The sequence below is a fragment of the Ptychodera flava genome, assembly GCF_041260155.1.
Source record: "Ptychodera flava strain L36383 chromosome 3 unlocalized genomic scaffold, AS_Pfla_20210202 Scaffold_26__1_contigs__length_13983176_pilon, whole genome shotgun sequence".
Taxonomy (NCBI): Eukaryota; Metazoa; Hemichordata; class Enteropneusta; family Ptychoderidae; genus Ptychodera; species Ptychodera flava.
This window is the reverse complement of record NW_027248280.1, coordinates 3,393,836-3,415,767: the sequence shown is the minus strand read 5'-3', so window position 1 is coordinate 3,415,767 and position 21,932 is coordinate 3,393,836.

Sequence of the window (21,932 nt, the reverse complement as noted above, 5' to 3'; positions counted from 1 at the left end):
TATGATATAGGCCTCAGCCCTTGGTGTCGCACCAATAGTTATAATAAGAAATTCGTATTTCCGTCTTAAAAAGCAGAGTCGACGCTTACATTGTAAATTGATTCATGATAAGAAACTATGGAATAGAAATAATAGAAATAAGTGTTCCTTCCCATATATACGTAGCATCACTACGCATTGTATAAATTCAACCATCCAGCTTACTTGGTCACAAACTTATGCGCACTGTCCACACACGCTTTAAGTTGTCAGACCCGGGCAGGTTTACAATACCTGTTTAATTTGTCAAAAAGTTGGACAAAAATGGTAAATTTTGTATGTAACATTTTGAATTCACCGTGATAACAGTCCATCGTGCTCTATAAGGGACATATTATGCCGTCACTATCGTTGCCATGGCAACTATTTTCTCAAATGTCCAGTATTGCAAGCTGAAACCTTTCTGTAAAAAACCGTCACTTTGCATCTACAGAGGGCGCTTTTGTAAATGTTAGTTCAACTCGAACATTCTTGGGATGAATCTTCGTTCATAAGCATGACAGTTTTTTCTCCCTGTTTAAATAAGGCGTGATGGTAAGAATATTTAGTATCAATTACGAGGCGGAAAAAATATTTAGGCCTACTGGCTAATGGCAGAAATATATTTTATTAATCGGGAGTTAAAATAAGACCTTGCATATTTCGCATTCGTTTCTTCTCACGCAATCAAAAAACACGGTGGCGCCCCTGAATTTAGTCGGGTACACTTCCGGTAACTCGTATTTTAAGTATTCTGAACCGGCGCATGCATAGTCAGCCGACCGCAGGCAGGACTATAGATCATTCCTGCCATTTGTCAACAATATTAAAATCATCTTGAATTCTATTTTCGCGGATTAATTGCGAGCAAAATAATTCTCGTCGATCAATCTCGATTTTTTTTTCTCGCTAACAGTTTGCAATCATTATGTTTCTCACACATGTATTGCGCAAATATCTGATTCTCAAAAATAGTGAATAAATGAAATCTCACAGTAATTTTTTGTAAAAGCGATAAAGTGTCTGTTTTTCGCTATTTCTCGCGATATTTTCTTCTAGTTACCTCGATGCTTTACACAAATGTTAAGTCTGTGTGCTCTTAGAATAATCTAAGACTTTTCGTCTTTCATTCTTACCCATATGCGCTTTTAGACATATTTACTGTCTCTTACTCTTGGGTAAGTCCCAGACTGCCATAAAAACGTTCATTCCGATTGCAAAAATCGTAATCTTGACCAGCATAAACATGCTATGAGTAAACTAGGACTCCGAGCTTATGCCTGATTATGCCTTTCGCACCTTTCCTTACAGGCCATATGTTTGGCATAATGTCTGGAACACAATTACAACATACTTGGATCTGTTTATTTTTTCAGATTTCTCAAAAGTGTTAGGTGCCCTATAGCTGAATATTGCAATATAACAAATTACTCATAACGACAAGTGTGTAACTTAAAAAGAAATGCAGATACGGTTATATTTGCAGATGAAATCGATATCAATTCAACATCTAATTTTCTCAAATTGGTGCTACTCATGTAATGGGCACATCATGTTATAGGAATTAAAATCATTTTATCGTGGCTGTCTTGCGAACAAAAGGATTAATATTAGACAGACAGATAATTGACTGAAAGAACGGCAATGACTAATGCGTTAGCAGCAAATATGTCAGTTATTTTAGACATTTTGTTTGCGCTTATTACATAATCAAAAAATTCGTTTTATGAAAAAAAGCATCAATATATGATGGCCAGTTATAAGTCATAAAGAGTTATATGCATTCTGAAATGGTACAATCAAGATTACTCGCTATGAACTGTGTATCTTAAACGTACCAATAGTTCTGAAGTACACTGTCAGGTTGCACTGTTCTTTCTATTGAAATGTACACCGAAATATACTTTTCTCCATAAAACAATTTCTTTTGAAAAAATAACTATAGGTCTTAATAAGATTGTGACATTTATTCAAAATGCCTTTTAATGTTAAATACCTCCGAATACAATACTGTATAATAGCCACAATATGTAACTACACGCTCGAGGCTAGATGACCCTATTCTAACATTCCTCGGGTGCACAGCATCTTTTCTTGACTATAATATTTTTACTACTCGCCGTTTCAAATTAGTAATGCCATACTGTGTTATTGGTTTGACTTACCATGTCAACCATTCATACTATATCCCACGATAAGTGAACTTGTGTGAAACATACCGTTCAATGTTGCAAAGAAATCATTGGAATATGCGATCAACATCAAGCCATCAAGCTTTCCCTTCATACATGCTTTATATATTTCCGTACATTTCCAATCATCAAAGCTATTACGATCTATATTGTGTACCCCATAACGGATATATATGGATATTAGATTTATAAATACGATTTGAAAGTATGTAAAATTTTTCCAGATTATATTTTATCTTTTTTTGTGAAATTCAACCACCTAGTTGCGCAAAGCTGCTTTGAACAGTGCTATATAAAGTCGTTCCTTCGACTTACAACATTGCTGTTGGTGGTACATGACTTTGTTCATCAATCCACCATAGTGGCGCGGCATAACCAAAATTTTCATAACAATTGTGCATTTTGTGATAAAAGCATGAAATTTGGTATGAATGTAGATTATTATAATATAAATCAATTTGGATACCGAGCCACCACAGATTGAGCCTCGTTCTGGTGTGGCGGCCATTTTTAAATATGGCGACCATCAGTCACTATAAAATCCCCTAGTTGCTGCTCTACGGATGATTCTGTGGGGAATAGTGGACGTATTTCCATCATAAATGCCCATTAAGATTACTATTTGCATATTTTTATTGTTTTAAAATCAATTTGGATACCAAACCCTTAAGCATAGAGCCTCGTTCTGGTGTGGCGGCCATTTTTAAACATAGCGATCATCAATTACTGTAAAATCCCATAGGTGCTGTTCTACGGATGATTCTGCGGTGAATAGTGGATGTATTACCATCATAAATGCATATTAAGATTACTATCTGCATTGTTTATTGTTTGATTATTTCATTTTCTAAGAAAAGTGAGTTCTCTTTGTAATTTATTGACAATATGGCTGCCACATTAGGCCAAAGTGGAAGATTCGAAATTGCCAAATTTAATGTTTTTTAACGATGAACAGCTGTTAGCTGTCCTGTGTAAGTAGACTATCAGAAGATACTGTTCAGAGTTTTTATTTTATTTTTATTTGTAATCGTTGATGCACCAGTTTCAACCTTTTTAGGGTTGTAGCTGGTATGTGTGCATCACACGTACGACACACTCACCAGGTTTTGCAAACTATTCGCCTGGATTGGCCAATGGCGGTGGTGGGGAGGGTATGAAGTGTTTGAGTGTAAGAACAGCGTGTCCCATGTTCTGCCAATGGATGGGATGTTCTTGAGTAAAAACGTTGGATATGTGCAATATTTTGACATTCTAATTATCGTTTCTAAACTTTATAATTAGCCATTGACGAGTTTTGCAGGGCGTTCTTGCTCATAAGGCCTAACATGGAAATCTGTGCGGGGAATTTAACCCAATCTCTAACTCTTGTTCATCTACATTCATACCTAGGTCTACATACAAAAAAAACATAATAATATATTCTGTATAACAAATCTTTAAGTTTGAATGCTCGAAAGCGATAACATTTGTGGGGAAAATCTCTTATACGTCCCCATAGTTGTCAATGTTAGAGATTTATCATGTAAACTACAATTAGTACATTGGAGAACACCATCATATTGTATTATTTTTGGCTATGTATATTATGTTTTATACAGTGCTTTTCATAATTCATTTAACATAAAACTGATCTTGTGTAATTTGCTATAAATTTCATGTTTACAAAGTAGTTTAAGTGTTATTTCAACGTCACGTCAATGGTCTATTGTACAAATATAGATTCATGCCCATCATATTTTGAACATCGTGTATTTTGGTCCGAATCTTGATAGTATACCATTTTTTTATTCAAATGCAAAAACATGGTACCATAGTCATTCAATTGTATAACTTAACTTTCTTTCGTTGTAACAAAAGTAAAAGGTAGGGAAAGCAAAGCCCAAACACAATCCTGCACTTTTGTCAGTGATGTCCGTGCTTGGCACTCCCCGGACCTGAGCTTGCTTTTGCATGGCTAGTCGACCGGCGAGTATTTTATTCCTTTCCATGGTGTTTACAGAGGCTGAGACGACAAGTTTAAACGACAATCCTAGACAACTGCCAATCATATTTCGGTTATCCACTTGACATGTACACCCAAGACCTAAGCAAGGTAGTGTTGGTTGGCCAATTATCTGATCAAATGTGATGTATTCCTTCTTAGGCAAATAGTGACACTCCAGTCAAGATTGAAACATAAACCTCAGAGATTTCACGTAGTTCAGTATTCACAATAAATAAATTGTACATTCAGCGACATACAATTACAGCAAAGTTATTCCAAAATTTTGAACATTTTCAACATGTCAACCAAGCTAAATTTGAGCTGCTTTATTGTAGAAACTATATAGAAGCAATAATTAGATCAACTACGTATCAGGTACAAGCTTTTAAACTATAGAACATCGTTTTAAACTTGAGTTAATTCTTAAAGATCATAAGCGATAATTAGATCTGCTCAACTTCATGTATATCCTTGAAATATTTTACTGAAGAATGCCCAGCTAAACCTGAGATAACTTATAAAGTTTAGAAATGATAATTAAATCGACTAAATATCGGACATATCTAGTGAAAAGTACTTAAGAAAATTCTGCTTATTTATGAAGTTTCGAAACTATCATTAGAGCAGCTAAGTATTATGTATATCCATAGTTTTGTTAATGAAGAAATCCAAGCTATCTGACATATATACAGAAACTTTTGCAAATTTATGAAGTTTAGAAGCTAAATACCAGATATATCCATAATATTAATGAAGGGATTGCAGCTTTCTGACATATCTATACAAGTTTTTCTTCAAGAACGCCCAGGTAAACTTGATGTAATGTACAATGATTAGATTACGATTATTGGATCAGCTAAACTTTTCCTAATTAGCTGTGCTTATCGTATAAAGCTAGTTTAGCCAAATAGACTTTACATACAGTTTAGCAAACAAAACCTATAAAGGCACAATTCCGCACCTTGCTCCTCAATCAGTTGGTTGTATAATTCAGTATAACGCCTTTCTTTTTTCATCTCCTTTATAGCGGGTATAACCCACACCATGGTTTCGTTTTCAAAAACTTGCTCTGCCAAAAAACACTAAATTAGATTGTCAGATAAGAACTTTTTAGTTCCAATCTTACAAAGCAAACTTGAAACAAACTACTTTGATATGCGATGTTGGTAATATTTTGAGATCATCTGTGACTATGATTTTGGCTGACTGCTTTCATAAACGCGTGTTTGATAAAAAACATATGTTTCAGGAAATTTGCCGTATCTGGATACCCTTTCAAATATGACCCCAATGGCTACTAAATCATATAATCTTCCCGTTATAGGTTCATGTCATAATTTGACATACGTTTGTTACAAACAAAACTGATTTCATATAAGCATTATATTGCCATGTGTATTATGTGTAACAAAAATGGTAGAGTGTAAAATAAGAGGTCATTTTTTATTTATTTTTTTGGTGTATTAGATAAGTCTTGGTCCTATTTCATGAAAACTATAAAGGATATTGCGTATCACAATATGTCATCTTAAAGAAGAAAAAATCGCTTTACTAATGAAACCCCATAAACCAGGTTACGTATAAGTTAGGCTCAGCAGATGACTTAAACGAACACTGGTTTAACAAAAATATCAGTGAGTCTCAAAATTGTGATTTTACAATACCCTTCAAAACATGACTGTAACAGCTGTTGCATTCCAATATTTTTTCTGTTAAAAGTCTATTTCATATTTATGACGCGTTCCCGTAGTAAATAAAAGAGATTTCATACAAGGCAGTGCCTATTATTATATGTCTAGGTAAAAGGGTTGTAGAATTTGAGATAAGCAGTGACATTAATTTTCAATAAAGTTTGGAGTATAGGGTAAGTTTTGGTCATATTTTATAAAAAACAGTGGAAGATATTCATATTACAATATTTCATCCAAAAGAAGAATAAAATTACTTTTCAATGTTACCCCATAAACCATGTTATGTTAAAATATAGCTCAGGAGATGACTTACAAGGAGACACGCTTACAAACAAAGATGCGATTGACAATACTTTGACTTTAAGGTACCCTTCAAAACATGACCGTAACAGCCATTGCATCCCGATATTTTTGCTGTTAAAAGTCTATTTCATATTTTGACATATTCTTGTAGCAAATAAAACAGATTTCATGCAAAGCATTGCCCTTTGTAATATGTCTAGGTACAAATTGGTAGAATTTGAGATAAGCAGTGACAGTAATTTGCAATATAAAGTTTGGGATATGGGGTAAGTTTTGGACATATTTTATAAAAACTATGGAAGATATTGCATATTACAATATGTCATCTGAAAGAAGAATAAAATTACTTTCCAATGTTACCCTATAAGCCATGTTATGTTAACAATTCAGCTCAGCAGATGACTTACAAGAAGACAGGTTTAACGAAAACGCATTAGAGTTGGCAATACTGTGATTTTGCGGTACCCTTCAAAATATGACCGGTAGAGCTATATAATCCCAATCTTTTTTTTCTGTCAAAAGTCTATTTCACATGACTTACATGTCCCTGTAGCAAATAAAACAGATATCATACAAAGCATTGCCTTTTGTATGATGCCAAGGTAAAACATTGGTATAATTTGAGATTAGCTATAACTTGCGTTGCAAACTTTGGGGTATCGAGTAAGTTTTGGTCCTATTTCATAAAAAAATCTATGGAAGATATTGCATATTACATATGTCATTTTAAAGGAGAATAAATTTCCATTCTAATGATACCAACAAGTCAGGTTATGTTAAAAAAGCTTAGCAGATGACTTACAAGTACTACCAGACAAATGCACGTGGGTATGCGCAAAATAGTGATTTTGTGGTACTCCTCAAAACACAACCGTAGCAGTTATTGCATCCCCTTTTTTTCTGTTAAAATTTTATTTCGTATTCTAGGGATCCTAAGGCTTCTATAAATACAGTTTGATATCCTAGAGGTGCATGTAGACCCCTCTAGCCCATGGTCTAATATTTCTTGACTGCTGACATAGTGTCTTTCTTTGAAAGGATCTAATACCGTGCATTTTATACATAAGAATTGTATTTTTGTCTGCATTTACCTGTTTAACAAGTCAGGCGATTAAAAAAAGTTGAAAAACAATGTAAATTACTTTTCCCATAGTTTCTAATTGAAAATATTCAACCCAAAATTACTCAACACGTTGTGCAGTTAACATTTACCAGGTGAGAAATACCTTGTCTGGCGGCCATTTTAAAAATGGTTGCCATGGCAACGCTTCAACAGATTTTCAGTGGCTCGGTATCTGAATTTGTTCAACACATAGTAAGACACATCTGAGCCAAATTTGGTGCTTTTATCAAAAATGCACAATGGATTTGCCATGCCTCACCACTAACCATAGCATCACAGAGTCGGGTGCTGTAGTGCAAAAACTGCACAGTGGCAATACAATTAGTCATAATTGTTTGAAAGTTTGATTTTGCAATATCATTGCATCATTACTGAACTGCGGTTATCACCAACCGTAATCCTGACCTGGTCATCGAGCCATCTGAGTGAAAACGGAGCCAGGTTGGATTCCCGTCCCTGTAACAAGGGTGTCATATCCTGCCTCAGTGCGGAAGGTGTTGAACGAAACGCGGAAATGGTATCGAAAATTTGTCGATATTACCCAGCTACATTCGACGTCATTGTGATACGTGTTTGGATAATTTGGTGATTCGATGACAACGTCATTTCCATCAGACAGCCAGTGAAGAGAGAGACAATCCGACGCCATATATTTTAACGTCGTTCTGGTATTGAAACTGGTGTACATATCTGTAAAACGATTACAATCGTTGTTAAAGCGAATGATGAAAATGAACATTCACAATTTCACTTTCAAGCGTTTACAAGGAATTCAAAATTTCCATTTTTAGGCCTATCAAACAGTACACATACAACAGGCTATGATTAAAGGACTCGGTATAATATTGCCATTGCTGAATTTGTGTTCTTCAGAAAGAGAACCTGTCAGGTGTACCTCCTTTATAAACCACAATGTCATCATTTGATCAATGTATTAAGTCGAGGGATATTATCGATGACTTAGGGGTTTTTTTTAACTTTCCGAGTTACTTTTTACTTTCCGAACTCAACGTGGGCTAGAAGGCCCTTTCGTAGTGAGGAACCTGGTTACAGGTAGTTCTGCCAATGCGGGTAGGGATGTATGTGTGCGTGAACGCGTACTTATTGTTTTAGCATTTAGCAACATCACATTAGGTGTAAATCAATTACATTACACAACGGCCATTGCTCTAATAATAAGAAATTTATCAAGTATTTTCACTACTACATTATGGAAATCAAAGCGGTTTAATGACTGATTTGGCTATACACGATCTTATAAAGGTCATGTATGGACTCATACATGCCATGTGTGTATCAGACTCGCCAATCGGTCATCCGTACACAATGCATGCCTTCCGTATACAATATATGACAATTCGCCGTGTACAGTCAAATTACAGCAATTTGTCGATCCCAATATACATGATTGTATTTTTTCTAAGAATACAATTTTTTCTGTTTATTGGAAAGGACAAGAAAGTGATATTGGTTTGTAATTAAATTTTCATCGTGATGCTTGTCAATTGTTCTGTACCATATAAAAAATTACACACTTCACGCAATGAAAAAATATAAACTGGTAAATTTGGAATCCCTGCGAGCGGATGATTACTTTTTAATCTTGCAAAGACCCTCTAGGGATCTCTAAATATGCAAATAGATATAGCTAGGTATTTACCGTGGTGTGCAGATACCACAACTTCGAATCCAGGGGCTACTATTGAGCTGTCGAACGTAAAGCTTATCCACACACTCGGAGATTCTATGAATGACCCCGGTAATACATTACCAGAATGCCTTGAGATTACCGAGGTCCCACTGTCCGGTTCTTGCCCACGTCCAGCCGACATGAAATCGTATGCAGCTTCCGTTCCAAAGCTTTTGAATTCTACTCTTATCATGGCGTCTTCAGGCACAAAAACTGTCCAGAGACAGTTTATCATGTTGTCATAGTAGTTTGGGAAGTGTAATGGTTTCAGCGGCTAATAGATTGAACCTTTGTATTCAGTTGGATTCTGAGAAGACATGATAAAAGGTTCAATTAGGCTGATTTAAATTATCTGTATCAAATAAAAGTTCATTTAATTAGTCAAACCTCCAATTTCTCCATTGTTTATATACGTGTACAGGTTTGGCTACGTAAGCAAAAACATGGTAAACATAGTAAACAATGTATTTTGATTTAGATCGGATGTTGTTGTCACCAGTTAGATTATAATGGCACTTATTTTAGATAAATCGTATCAAATAGAACCGTACGTTGTTAATTCCTGATGCATGGCACTATTTTCACAAAACCTGGCAGTGATTAGTCAAATTAGAAGGACTCGTATTGTGTATCGATACTACGCATGTTAATTCCTACTGAGAAATTAATTAAATATGCAGATATGTAATTCATTGACACTATTTGGTTATGTTATATCTGAGTTTTTAACAATTCAATGTCTGCATTAGCTGAGCAAACTGAGCCACATCCAGAAAGTTAGAGCTGTGTTTGCCTTTACATTGTGCAAAGAGTATCGACCTCGTATACGTATTTTAAATGCACATTCTAGAATTGACACTCGCTGAATATAACAAGTGATGATCGGTACGAGTGTGAATTTAGCAGTATTGAAAGACCCATGTAATTGATTGATTAAACGTTTATTTGACTACCCTTCTATGTAACTGACGCGACTGATAATTTCCTCTCTCTCTTACACACACACTTCTCTCTCTCTCTCTCTCTCTCTCTCTCTCTCTCTCTCTCTCTCTCTCTCTCTCTCTCTCTCTCTCTCTCTCTCTCTCTCTCGTCAAGTCTAGCGATTTCGATGGTCTACATTAGACAATTGTTGAACAGCGTTCACCATTCAATGTTAAGGTCAATATCGGGTATCGAGAATCGCTTATGTAGTCATTCAACTTTTTATTCCTTCAGTGTTCAATAATGTCAGATAAACAACGAAGGAACAACGCTGGCAAAATTACATCTATTCTTCATTCTCAAAAGCTGGTAAACTGCAACTGATGATACGTCACGGCTTAAGGCAAATTTTGGTTATCACCGTCGAAAGTCTGTCAACCTTTCTGCTTCCTAATGAACGTATTTAAATGAACAGGCAACTTTGTTCGTCAAATGTCAAATAGCAATATGAATTTCACTATAAGAAAAGTTTTGACTTTGAAACTGGTCGCACAACCGACAATAAAGATGATTAAACTAAAAAACCGACTTTTAGAATCTAAGCATATTTTTCATCGCGAGCGCCGACGAAAATTAGTAGAAATTGTACACCCAGACCGGCCTATTTGGCTTTGCTCTCAGTTAAAAATGAAAACATGAAAATTTTAGTATTGTATCTGTAATGAAGCACTAAATGTCAATTAGCAACCAATCACGAGATATTTTAGTCACGTGAGTCTGTAAATTACGATACATAAAGCTATCTATTATTATACTCAACTATCTTACGTATCGCATCAACATAAAAATAAGTAGCATCTAAGTCATTGTATGTCTTGTACTTTAGTAGGCCACATGTGCTTGCTTTTTCACAATTTTGCAAAAAGTTGCCAGATATTCATTATTTACGTACTCTCTTATTATTGTCGTTTTATGTGCTCTTCAGCATGGTGCCATTGACCTGGCCAGAGTTAGATTATCTACAGTCAGAGTAGGCTGAGACTGATGATTCAAAAAATCAACTGATGTATTTCAAAATGGATTGGTTTTAGAACTTGCCTCAATGGCTCTAGAAACAGCTGATAACTGGTAGTGTCAAACATCTGCAAGCTGAGCTGTGCAAATGATGTATATTTGTGTGCTGGCAATAAATACATAAATAAATATGCGGTTATATGATAATTTAGGGGTTGGGCGTGAAAAAAATTGATCATACAGACTGGCAGAACTTGAAAATGTTTTTAATGTACTGAGCGGGATCTGACAAGCATTAGATTTCAATCACAATTCCTCCAGCTCCCTGCCATTATTTGTGAACGCAGCCTCAATGAGCTAGCGAGGGAGTATCGTTGGCTAATCAGGCTCAGTGGCAAGTAGTTTGGCGCGCGTCTATTTACTTCTCACACGGTACTAGTAATTCTGCTGGGGTTGCAGTGCTGTTTCCGCGAAACAAAAATGTTGATGTTGTTTCTGCAAAAAGCTGTCGTCCAGGGTCGTCTACTTCATTTGCATATTAAGATGGATGACACTTCCTTTCATTTGCTCAATATTTATGCTCCTTCAAGTGGAGACGATCGTTGTATTTTCTTTTCAAAGTCTTCGTAAATTTCGCCTTGATTTTGATCTTGATAATGCACATATTGTCATAGGGGCGACTTTAATTGTACTCTTGTTCCTGATTTAGATTGGTCGTCTCGTATTGAACCACAGTCAGTTCCACAGTTTTTTTTTCTCTTTCCATCGCTGTAAGCTTTCTGATGTCTGGCGTTATTTTCATAAGCAGGCTCAAAATTTTACGTGGCAGAGAGGAGAGCAAAAAATTCGTATTGATACTTTCTTCATCAACAAGACGTTGACTTCGAAAATCAAATCTGTGTCTATTGACTCTCCTACTGATTTATCTGATCACTATCTTGTTTCTCTTGTTTTAACTATGAATTCGAGTGTCAACAAAAATCCAGTTCGGTGTCGCACTCCTTGTCTTCTTAACGATGAAAATTACTGTACTTTAATTAAGGAATTCTGTGTAAAGAGAAGGATAGGTTTTCTTCTCTTCAGTCTTGGTGGGATATAGGAAAACAAAAGATTAAAGAATTCAGTCAGCAGTAAAAGTTCATCACTTCAAAACAAAAGCTTATTGAGGAAATTCGTACTTTGGAAACATTGGTTCATACTCAGCTTTCTCTAGAAACAAAATATCATCAGCAAAAGACCTATTAGAAAGTTTTCAGAAACTTGATACCAGAGGTGCAGTTATTCGTTCTCGTTTTCAACAGCTCAATGATTCTGATACTCATTCACAGTTTTTCTTTTCTCTTGAAAAATACAAAGGTTGTCGTAAATCCATTACTCATCTCCAACGTGAAGATCATACAATTACTGAAAATAAGAGAGAAATTCGTCAACTTACTCGCCAGTTTTATCAAAACCTGTTTACTGCTGAGCCTGTTTCGCCCGAAGCACAAAATACTTTGCTTCATGATCTCCCTCAATTACCGGCTGACAAAGTTACGCACTTGATGAACCCATTAGTCTTGATGAGTACACCTTTGCACTCAAGAACATTGCAAATGGTAAAACACCTGGTGTTGATGGCATTCCTTGTGAATTGTATAAAAATTCTGGTCTCTATTGGAAAACGATTTTCACCAGGTTTTTCAAAAGTCAATTTCCGATGGCCTTCTTCCAACGTCCTGTCGTAGAGCTGTTATCACACTCCTTCCGAAACAAGGTGATAACTCTCTTCTTAAGAACTGGAGACCTATCAGTTTGCTTTGCTCTGATTATAAAATTTCACTAAAGCTTTATCGCTTCGCTTAAAGCAAGTTTGCAAGATACCATTCATGTAGATAAAAGTTATACTGTTACAGGCATACAGATTTTTGACAATATTCATTTAATTAGGATTGCGTTCATTTTCATAATGACATGAATCTTCCTCTTGGTATTCTTTCTTTAGATCGGGAAAAAGCTTTTGATCGTGTGAGTCATCATTATCTTTTTCAAACTCTGCATGCGTTCGGGTTTGGTGAAAATTTCATTGATTTTATTAAACTTCTGTATACTCAAACTGATAGTCTTGTTCGTGTTAACAGTTCCCTTACTGCTCCAGTTCAGTTTTCACGTGGTATAAGGCAAGGTTGCTCATTATCAAGGCAGCTGTATGCAATTGTTATTGAACCTCTTTTACACAGAATAAGACAAGATGACAGTATTTAAGGTGTTATGTTTCCAAATTCAAGTGACCGTAAATGTAAACTTTCAGCCTATGCTGATGACGTTAATACTCTTGTGATACTGATTTTTTGAGGTTTAAATATTGGTTTTCTGTCTATGAGCATGCCAGTAATGCAAAAATTAACTATCGTAAGTCCCTAAGTCTATTGGGTAGGCTCATGGCGTGGGCGTGCTGATCATCCGCTTGAAATTCTTTGGAATAGTAGTATTGGTCTCAAAGTCCTTGGTACTTATTTTGGTAACAGTAACGAGTTTTTTTCAAAAAACTATAGTGAGTGTGTTACAAAGAATGACAAAAAGTTACCTTGGTGGAATAGATATGCTCTTGCTATGTCATTCCAAGGCCGTGTTATCGCTATTAATCAACTTGCTGCAACTAAACTCTTTCATCGTTTAATTTGCCTCTGTCCTCCTGCTTTTATCATTGATGAAATTCGGCACAAATTTCTTACTATTTCTTCTTGCAAGGCAAACATTGGTGCCAAGTCGAACAGTGTTTGCTCTATTGAAGTTAGGAGGGAAAAATCTTATCGATCTCTCTTCACGTGTGAAAGCTTTCAGGTTGAATTAATCTTCAAAGATACTTGTATTCAGGTCTGGATCATCCTTCATTTTTGTTTGCTGATTTTTATTTTCGAAGTGCTGGTAATCTCAAGTACACCTCTCAACTATTTACAGTGAATTTTCAGTCTGTTCCAGAATTTCTACCTAAATTGTATCTTGTATGAGTTTTTGAAAGTCTGGAAGTCATGTATTTTTCTGAGAAAAGGTGGACCCCTTTCAATCAAAGATATCTTCCATGAAGCCCTTTTTTCAACGATTGTGTTAGTTTTACAAACCGTCTCTATATAGTACTCTTGTTAATCACTTTATCAGTGCTGGCATTACAAAAGTTGGAGATCTTTTTGACCCTTTCCAAAAAAAGCTTGGCGCTCTCCAAGCCAGTTTAAAAACATTGTTTCTATTCATTCGGATAGAAATGTAACAAATACTCTCAAGACGTTGATTGATTCTATTCCCTGTGATTTAAAAAACAAAATCCAAAGTTATTTTGAAGAGGAAATTGATTTGGATGACGTTCATTCTTGTCATCGTCCTTTGTACTCTTTCGAACTTATTTGTAAAGGCACTGATGACCATATTATTTTGAATTGTCTCTTAAGTTATTATAAATTTGAAAGGGTTGGTATAAAAAAATCTTGATTATGTCCAATTTTCATGCGAACAATAAACGTCAAGATACAGTTTTGAGAGATCTGCTTTCACTTTCTGAAAATATCAAACCTTTGTTCACTTCTTGTTATCTCAGTCCAATTCCAAAAAAAGAAGAGATTTTCTGGCATCTTCTCCACGGTGCGTACGCAACTGGCTCGTTTATTTTCCATTCTTGATATAGCTCATCCTTTGATTGTATTTTCTGTTGTGTAAGAGATGACCTTTTACACATATTTTTAGAATCGTCTTTCTCCTTTGTTCATTCTCCTTTGTAAACTCTGTCACCGTTTTCTTGGTCAGGAATGCAAGATTTTATTCTGGTGGTTTGTTTTAGGCCCACCCTTTGATAAATCATACATGGACAAGAATACTTTTGCGCTTTTCAATTTTCTTCTTACGACAGCTAAAATTGCAATGCATGTGACGAGACGAATTGCAATGAATGGTCATGATCCCTCAAACAGTAATATGCTTGTTTCTGTTTTTAACAGGCGAGTTTGTTCTCGCATTTTAGAAGAATATAATTACTTCACGCTCAATTCAAACTTAAGTGCTTTCAAGCAATATTACGTCAATTGAATGTTAATTTATATATTTTATTAATCTTCATAATTAAATAATTATTGTGATATGTCTAGAAATACTGCGACAAATTTGATGAAATGAGATACAACTGTTTATCTTCTAGAATGTTATGGCATGCAAAGATTTGTCAATTTTCTTACAAACCGTCTCTTAGTAATCTCATCGTATTGCCATCTCGCAAATTTAAATTTTACACCAATATGTTGCGATAAAAACACCGTAACTGTGACACTCTTCTTGATTATTCTGTCGTATTGTTTCATATCAACCAAAACGCTATTATCGTACTGACTTGACCAGTGACTCTGTCAGTATGTACCTTTCTGGTTCCTAAAGAGCAATCGTATCATAGTAGTAATAGGTAACACTATTTCACGGTGTTGCAGCTTGATAAAAAATAATAAAAGGTAAAGTTTCAATCGAGTACGAGCGACTGTTGTGTCTCTTCTCTACACTCGTCGTAGTTGTGAATTTTCGAAGTGTATTTGTGATAGACACATATATTAAACTGAATAGCAAAGTACTTTCGTAGATCTCTCCAGCTGCGTAGGTCTATCGTCTGAATTAGTCGCTATATCAGCATAAAGTACGGGACGACTTTGATTTATACAGTAATTTATTTAACATACAACTTTGAGGTAGAGAGTAAAGATAGGCACTTGGACTGACTTAGTCAGGAGAAGTGGCATGAACCAGTTGATTACAGACGAAATAGACCAATACCAGATTGAATTAAAGCTGCAAGCAGCGTTGGCGGGGCCCAAGCGGATAACATGGTTGAAAGATCTTGTACTAATGATATTATGTGCAAAATTCGATCTTGGAAAAGTATGATTTTGAACATCATCTCATAGTTACTGTACGTGTCAGTGGGAATTGCATGTTTTACGTAAAATCCAATATGGCGGCCAATATGAAGGGTGTAGCACTTGTGGTTTGTGAATATTGAAATATACTCATATTTAAGGGCAAAGGTCATCGAGGTCACGTGATATTTTGTCAAAAAAATTGTAATGCTAAGTTATCCCTATATACCAAAAATCAGACCTCTAGCTCTATTGGCTGGCTCAGAATTAGATATGCGCATAATTAATGAGGTACAGGATGTGGTGTCATAAGGTCTCCCATCATACCAAATATGAAGGGTGTAGCACTTGTGGTTACTGAGTTATGGACATATACGTATATTCAAGGTCAAGGTCATGAAGGTCACGTGACATTTTGTCAAAAAAATTGTATTGCTAAGTTATCCCTATATACCAAAAATCAGACCTTTAGCTCTATTGACTGGCTGAAAATTAGATATGCGCATAATTAATAAGGTACAGGATGTGGTGTCATAAGGTCTCCCATCATACCATACATGAAGGTGTAGCACTTGTGGTTACTGAGTTATGGACATATACTCATATTTAAGGTCAAAGGTCATCGAGGTCACATGACATTTTGTCAAAAAATTGTATTGCTAAGTTATCCCTATATACCAAAAATCAGACCTCTAGCTCTATTGGCTGGCTCAGAATTAGATATGCGCATAATTAATGAGGTACAGGATGTGGTGTCATAAGGTGTCCCCATCATACCAAATATGAAGGGTGTAGCACTTGTGGTTACTGAGTTATGGACATATACGTATATTCAAGGTCAAAGGTCATCGAGGTCACGTGATATTTTGTCAAAAAAATTGTATTGCTAAGTTATGCCTATATACAAAAAATCAGACCTCTAGCTCTATTGGCTGGCTCAAAATTAGATATGCGCATAATTAATGAGGTACCAGCCGGTCGGCTTGGGCCCCTAATTAGGGGCCCAAGCCGACCGGCTGGGACCCTATTGTTATTGCTCAAGTTCTACTACTTCCTCTTCTTTAGGGGCCCAAGCCGACCGGCTGGGACCCTATTGTTATTGCTCAAGTTCTACTGACTTCCTCTTCTTCTTCTTCTGCCATTTCTTTGCTCACCTAGATCTCTCGAACGGCTGAACGAAAACTTCTCAAACTTGCAGGGGTAACAGGTGATGGGTAGTACTCGTGCACCTGACCCTTGAATTTTTAATTAGTCATGTGACCTGGCTACAATTTTGAAATGAAAATGTTTTTTATTGTCCCATTTCCATAAAATTTGACCGATCCAAAATCTTTTCGCAAACTTATAGGCAATACTACCTAGATGCTATATATGAAATTTCAAGGAAATTGACCTGGCGGTTTTTGAGAAGAAGATTTTTAAAGTATTATTTTTCTGATTTTTCAATGACCTTTGACCTCCCCTATACTTCTGCAGCTAAGCTATATCAATGGCTTATTCTGGCCTATGTAAGAGTCATATCTAATTCTGGGCAATCCAATAGAGCCAGAGGTCTGATTTTTGGTATATAGGGATAACCACGGAAAACAATTTTTTTAATAAAATGTCACATGACTTCCATGACCTTTGACCTCAAACATACATATATGTCCATAACTAAGTAACCACAATTGCTACAGCCTTCATATTTGGTATGATGGGAGACCTTATGACACTACATCTTGTACCTCATTAATTATGCGCATATCTAATTCTGAGCCAGCTAATAGAGCTAGAGGTCTGATTTTGGTATATAGGCATAACTTAGCAATACAATTTTTTTGACAAAATGTCATGTGACCTTCATGACCTTTGACCTTGAATATACGTATATGTCCATAACACAGTAACCACAAGTGCTACACCGTTCATATTTGGTATGATGGAAGACCTATGACACCACATCCTGTACCTCATTAATTATGCGCATATCTAATTCTGAGCCAGCCAATAGAGCTAGAGGTCTGATTTTGGTATATAGGGATAACTTAGCAATACAATTTTTTGACAAAATATCACGTGACCTCGATGACCTTTGACCTTGAATATACGTATATGTCCATAACTCAGTAACCACAAGTGCTACACCCTTCATATTTGGGATGATGGGAGACCTTATGACACCACATCCTGTACCTCATTAATTATGCGCATATCTAATTTTGAGCCAGCCAATAGAGCTAGAGGTCTGATTTTTTGTATATGGCATAACTTAGCAATACAATTTTTTGACAAAATGTCATGTGACCTCGATGACCTTTGACCTTGAATATACGTATATGTCCATAACTCAGTAACCACAAGTGCTACACCCTTCATATTTGGTATTATGGGAGACCTTATGACACCACATCCTGTACCTCATTAATTATGCGCATATCTAATTCTGAGCCAGCCAATAGAGCTAGAGGTCTGATTTTTGGTATATAGGGATAACTTAGCAATACAATTTTTTGACAAAATGTCACGTGAAATCGGTGACCTTTGACCTTAAATATGAGTATATGTCCATAACTCAGTAACCACAAGTGCTCACACCCTTCATATTTAGTATGATGGGAGACCTTATGACACCACATCCTGTACCTCATTAATTATGCGCATATCTAATTCTCAGCCAGTCAATAGAGCTAAAGGTCTGATTTTTGGTATATAGGGATAACTTAGCAATACAATTTTTTTGGCAAAATGTCATGTGACCTTCATGACCTTTGACCTTGAATATACGTATATGTCCATAACTCAGTAACCACAAGTGCTACACCCTTCATATTTGGTATGATGGGAGACCTTATGACACCACATCCTGTACCTCATTAATTATGCGCATATCTAATTCTGAGCCAGCCAATAGAGCTAGAGGTCTGATTTTTGGTATATAGGGATAACTTAGCATTACAATTTTTTTGACAAAATATCACGTGACCTCGATGACCTTTGCCCTTAAATATGAGTATATGTCAATATTCACAAACCACAAGTGCTACACCCTTCATATTTGGCCGCCATATTGGATTTTACGTAAAACATGCAATTCCCACTGACACGTACAGTAACTATGAGATGATGTTCAAAATCATACTTTTCCAAGATCGAATTTTGCACATAATATCATTAGTACAAGATCTTTCAACCATGTTATCCGCTTGGGCCCCGCCAACGCTGCTTGCAGCTTTAATTAGGGGCCCAAGCCGACCGGCTGGGACCCTATTGTTATTGCTCGAGTTCTACTTTTTTAGGGGCCGAGCGCCCTCAGGGCGAGGTCCCTATTGGTATTGCTCAAGTTCTACTTCCTTCTTCTTCTTCTTCTTCTTCTTCTTCTGCCGTTTTTTTGTCCGTCCTAATCTCAGAAACTGCTGAATGAATTTTTTTGAAACTTGGTACAATGTTTAAGGTCAATGAGAGGTAGTGCATGTTAGTCTTGAATATTTAATTAGTCATGTGACCTGGCTACAATTTTGAAATGAAAATGTTTTTTATTGTCCCATTTCCATAAAATTTGACCGATCCAAAATCTTTTCGCAAACTTTATAGGCCATACTACCTAGATGCTATATACTAAATTTCAAGGAAATTGACCTGGCAGTTTTTGAGAAGAAGATTTTTAAAGTATTATTTTTCTGATTTTTCAATGACCTTTGACCTTCCCTATAACTCTGCAGCTAAGCTATACCAATGGGTTATTCTGGCCTATGTGAGTGTCCTGGGGGGCCGGGGGCTTGTCACTACTGAACAATGACCAACAGGTTATCAAACTGCAAATCAATGTTTTGAGGATGAACTTGACCTATGACCCTAGCATGTTTCTAAACCTCATTGATTATGCACATATCTAATTCTGGGCAAGCCAATAGAGTTAGAGGTCTGATATTTGGTATATAGGGATAACTATGGGATACAATTTTTTTGACAAAATGTCACTCACAGACCTTGATGACCTTTGACCTCAAGTAAACATATATGTCCATAACTCAGTAACCACAAGGGCTACACCCTTCATACTTGGTATGATGGGGGGAGACCTTATGGTACCATAGGTCATGCCTCATTAAATATGCACATATCTAATTCTGGGCAAGCCAATAGAGTTAGAGGTCTGGTTTTTGGTATATAGGGATAACTATGGGATACAATTTTTTTGACAAAATGTCACGTGACCTTGATGACCTTTGACCTCAAATATACATATATGTCCATAACTCAGTAACTACAAGGGCTACACCCTTCATACTTGGTATGATGGGAGACCTTATGGTACCAAAGGTCATGCCTCATTAAATATGCACATATCTAATTCTGGGTAAGCCGATAGAGTTAGAGGTCTGGTTTTGGTATATAGGGATAACTATGGGATAGAATTTTTTTTGACAAATGTCACGTGACCTTGATGACCTTTGACCTCAAATATACATATATGTCCATAACTCAGTAACCACAAGGGCTACACCCCTCATACTTGGTATGATGGGAGACCTTATGGTACCATAGGTCATGCCTCATTAAATATGCACATATCTATTCTGGGCAAGCCAATAGAGTTAGAGGTCTGATATTTGGCATATAGGGATAATTATGGGATACAATTTTTTTGACAAAATGTCACGTGACCGAGATGACCTTTGACCTCAAATAAACATATATGTCCATAACTAAGTAACCACAAGGACTACACCCTTCATACTTGGTATGATGGGAGACCTTATAGTACCATAGGTCATGCCTCATTAAATATGCACATATCTAATTCTGGGCAAGCCAATAGAGTTAGAGGTCTGATATTTGGTACATAGGGATAACTATGGGATACAATTTTTTTGGACAAAATGTCACGTGACCTTGATGACCTTTGACCTCAAATATACATATATGTCCATAACTCAGTAACCACAAGGGCTACACCCCTCATACTTGGTATGATGGGAGACCTTATGGTACCATAGGTCATGCCTCATTAAATATGCACATATCTAATTCTGGGCAAGCCAATAGAGTTAGAGGTCTGGTTTTTGGTATATAGGGATAACTATGGGATACAATTTTTTTGACAAAATGTCACGTGACTCCAATGACCTTTGACCTCAAATATATATATTTGTCCATAACTCTGTAATCAACAGTGCTATACCCTTTGACCCCAAATGTACATATGTACCTAAACGTGAGCAACAATTAGTACAGAAACCTTCATGTTTGTTATGATTGCAGATCTCAAGATGACGCCGTATGTTTCTCATCAACTATGCGAGCTGCTCGGCCCCGCCAACGCTGCTTGCAGCTTTAATTCCTCCTCTTCTTCTTCTTCTGCCGTTTCTTTGTCAACCTAGATCTCTTAAACGGCTGAACGAAAACTTCTCAAACTTGCAGGACTCATTGGTGCCAGTTAGTACTCGTGCACCTGACCCTTGAAATTTTCATTGGTCACGTGACCTGGCGACCATATTGGATTTTCCAAAAACCGAAAAATGGCTTCTCCAGAATACCTAGGGGTCTAGTAAGTTTGAAATTTTTTGTACAGCAAGCATGGCCTAAGGTCTTTAGATTTTGCAAATAAAATCGCGTGCGGTCACGTGACCTTGGCCGCCATATTGGATTTTCGAAAAATACCCATTTAATCTTTAAAAATCTTCTTCTCCAGAACCAAGCTACCGATTAAACTGAAATTTTATTCATGTCATCCTTAGAGTGATCCCTTTCAAGTTTGCAAAAGACATTTTGATCGGTCACGTGGTTTGGCCGCCATCTTGGATTTTGTGAAAATCGCAATTTAATCTTCAATATTCTTCTTCTCCAGAACCAAAACACCGATTGAGCTGAAATTTTACTCATGTCATCCTTAAGGTGATCTCTTTCAAGTTTGCAAAAAACATTTGGATCGGTCACGTGATTTGGCCGCCATCTTGGATTTTCGAAAAAAAAACATTTAATCTTTAAAAATCTTCTTCTCCAAAACCAAGCTACCGATTTAGCTGAAATTTTACTCATGTCATCCTTAGAGTGATCTCTTTCAAGTTTGCGAAAGCCATTTTGATCGGTCTCGTGGTTTGGCCGCCATCTTGGATTTTGCGAAAATCGCAATTTAATCTTCAATA